We start from the raw sequence: 3,595 nt of genomic DNA, 5'->3' as shown, positions 1-3,595 counted from the left end.
CACAAACCTTGCCTATTTTACCTCTTCAAAGCACCAACACTGATAAATACCTTTACACCATTTCCACGATTTTTATTCTATTTCTGTTGAACGATTTCATTCTTCTGTGTTTAATTGTCACTCAGCTTTTGTATTCCCCACCGAGCGTTTTTGCACTCAAACGTGTCCAGAGCAGCCTCTGGCCCCGAGACCAGCTCACATGGGAACAGCCCACATCCACGCTGCTCAGGAGCTTTTACCATCCAAACCTACGTCCACGTGAGCGCTGTGTTTTGGGAACAGCTGATTCCCACACTGTCCCCAGCGGTTGTTTGGGAAAGCGCTAGCCGGCCTCGTCGGGAACTGTGCTGACGACTCAAGCGCTGTGGGTAACAAAACTGCGGCTCCTGGGAGCATTTTGTGGCACTGCTAAATCTGCCCCGATTAGGGATGACAGGGTTTAAACACGGATCCATATCTGTCTGTGAGTCTTTCCAGCCAGGGAGCTTTGGCCTGCATGGACACCTGTCCCCCCTGTCCCCCTCAGTTTGGATTAATTCTTCTATCAGTGTCCCAGGTAACTCACGTTGTTTAAATTATATTTTGCCTTCTCTGCTTTTGATCTTTTTCAGGCCTGTTTGGCCTCGGATCGTGGGTTGCCTCTGGACAGCCAGGGACACGGTGAGAAAACCTGAGGTGGGCTGGTCAGGTGGCCTTCAGACCAGACAGAAGGGAGGAGCTTTTTATGCTGAGGGTGGTAAATTTATCGAGGTAAATTATACTGACAGTGGCAGATTTTATTATGGGGGTGGCAAATTTTGTGGTGAGGGTGGCACGGGTTGCCCAGGGAAGTGGTAGATGCCCCATCCCTGGAAACACTCAAGGCCAGGGTGGATGGGTCTCTGGGCGTCCTGGTTTAGTGGAAGACCACGGAGCAACCTTCACGGGGGGGGGGGCACAGCCTTTTGGGTGCTTTCATGCCCTGATAAATCTGCTTTTCTGCTGGGAACCAGAGTAAACCCCTCCCTCCTCGCTGCTGCTGGCTTTATCAGCTGCATTAAAACCAGGTCGATTTATATGTGCTGTGGTCAGTGCTCTCACAGGGAGTGGTCCAGACACTGAGTGACCTTTTCCTTCTCGTAACTGGGAGCTTTCTTCCAGAAATTATCTACAGCAACCTGCCTCTGTCCTCTGAGTGATCTTCATGGACACCACATTTGTCATATTTCTTCTCAAGTGGCAGAACTCCCTGGTCCTGAAGGAAGGACAGAAGGCCGTTCAGGGGTTGGATGCACACCCCGGACCAGTGCAGCCATATCAGCACAGGTCTGCAGCGTTAATTTGTGGCCTTGAGACTCAATTCAAGCATGAAGTAGAGCAAGTACAGAGGGGAAGGACTGCCCTCTTCTGATCACTCAGCAGATACCAAGCTGGAATTGTCGCGCCTTTGTTCGATCACAGCCGGGATAAAAAGCACAAAACCCACTAATCCACCTCGAGTTTAGAAGTCATAAAGTCCCACTGACCTCAGTTAAGCTGGAAAGAGATGTCTCTCTCACCTTAGGGGAGAGTCTAACCCCAGAGGGTGGGGGTTTGGTGACCCTGCATTTGGGTTTAAGGTCTTGAAATCAACATACAGTGCTTTCTGGTCTCTTTCTCACCTAACGCTGTGTTTGTGTGCTGCAGGGTGAGGACGGACCTCACAGGGACTGATCAGAGCCTTGACAGTCAAAGGATGAGTCCCATCAGCACATGCACACTCGGTGACTCTTGTTTCTGCTTTTAACATGATGGACACCTCCCTCTCAGACTGGGCTCCCAGGCAACTACACTGGTCTTTCAGGCTGAAAGCCCTCCCTATAGGCTGAGAACACTCTGCTTTTGTCTCCAGATGGATGCGACTGACAAGAATAATAGAGAAAACTGCCAAAAAAAGTTCCGCTAGCCTTCACAGGTCTCAAATTGTACCGCCTTGAAACGCTGCAAAGTGAATTTTCTGTGCTTGTTAAGCACAGTGTCAGCACCTCAGCCCTGGCTTCTCTGCGTCTGGCAAAGGACAGCATCCTGAGCAGTGCAAAACAATTTAGTTCCTGGAAAAAAAAGAAGTGAGAAAATGCTCTCATGAGCAGAGCACCATCTTGGCACCAAGGAGAAATGGCTTCTACTTCTTGAGCTATCATTCACCTGCTCAGTGTTGCTGAAGGCAAAGCAACCTGTGGGACTCCAAACTCTGAAGCTAAAACAGCTTTACAGCTGCTGACCCACAACATCCCATCTACATCCTGCTTGGACTCCTTTGCATTTCAAGTCGTCCTACGTGCATTCTCGCTGGCCACGTATTTTTTTAGGCGAAATCTTAAAATCTAACTCCTCCAGCAGGAGAGGGTTGATGTTAAAATCAGGTCGGGAAAGGTCTGACCAAGGAAAGACAATTACATGATGAGTTTTCACCTCTCAAACAAAGAACAAAAGGCATAAATCCTTTATGTCACTTGTGCTTTGTATCCCTTTACAGAAAGCACAGACACCTGCACTGGGGACAGCGACAGACGTCTCAGTTGTGAGATATCCAGGTAGGGAGTTACGAGCCAGCTACAAAACCACCACTACAAGGAGAGCTTTGGCGCTTGTGCAGAAGCTCTTCTGCAGCTTAAGTTGCAGAGAACCTACTAACTCCATCGAGATTTCGTCAGCACTGCTGTGAATGGAAGTCTCCAATCCCTGACAAACTTCCACAAACACGATTTTTGGTTTTTTTTCTGAGAGCAAGGGAACTTGAGTCCGTTAAAAAATCCAACCTGTGCAGCTGGCAAGATTTGGGGGTGGAGTTTTTTTTTAGGTTTTGTTTGTTTGTTTGTTTGTTTGTTTTATTATTTGTTTTTTTTTTCCCCCAGCTGAGTTCTGTTTTCCTCAATTCAAGGACCAGCCGGGCTGAGGCCGAATGAGGCCGGTGCCAAAAAGCATGTGGGGGTTAAAGGTGGCAGGATGGAGCTGCAGAAGCCACAGCTCTCACCTCTTGTTACGAACCGCTCCAGAAAAAGGGAGGGGGTAACCCAGGTTTTTATCATTAATTCCCTTGGGGTGGATTAGAGCGAAACGACACTGAATAATCATTGTCTGAAAACATATACTGGCAAGGTTTATTTTAACAATTCTGTATCAACAAGCATGCCAGCAGTTTGGGTGTTGTCATAAAACAACGTAACATAAAGATAACTTTTGGGGGGGGGCAAGAAACTGTTTAGGGGAGAGGAAAACTAGGATGAGAGTAAGGGAAAAGAGAAGCTGAGAGTGCAAAAGAAATGGATACAGTCACTGCCCACTGGATCCAGCGATGCTTGAGTGCGATGGTCTTGATTTGCAGGCGGTGGGGGAGAAGGAGAACCCCCAAATTCTCAAAGTCACCAGTCAGTTTATATACCCTCAGCATGCTTTTGCACCTCCCTGGCATGAGGAGTTTTTTGCCTTTTAGGGCTTAGCAGTGGAGGGAGGGATGGGCCCAATCGGCCACCTGAGGTATCTTCTTGCCTTTTAGGGCTTAGCCCCTCTGAGGCAACTTCTTGCCTTTTTAGGGCTTAGTCCACCTGAGGCATCTTCTTGCCTTTTTAGGGCTTAG

Source organism: Corapipo altera, unplaced genomic scaffold (assembly GCF_003945725.1).
Source record: "Corapipo altera isolate COAL_440 unplaced genomic scaffold, ASM394572v1 61553, whole genome shotgun sequence".
NCBI classification, from domain to species: domain Eukaryota; kingdom Metazoa; phylum Chordata; class Aves; order Passeriformes; family Pipridae; genus Corapipo; species Corapipo altera.
The sequence above is the reverse complement of the archived record's forward strand: the minus strand, read 5'-3'. Positions refer to the sequence as shown.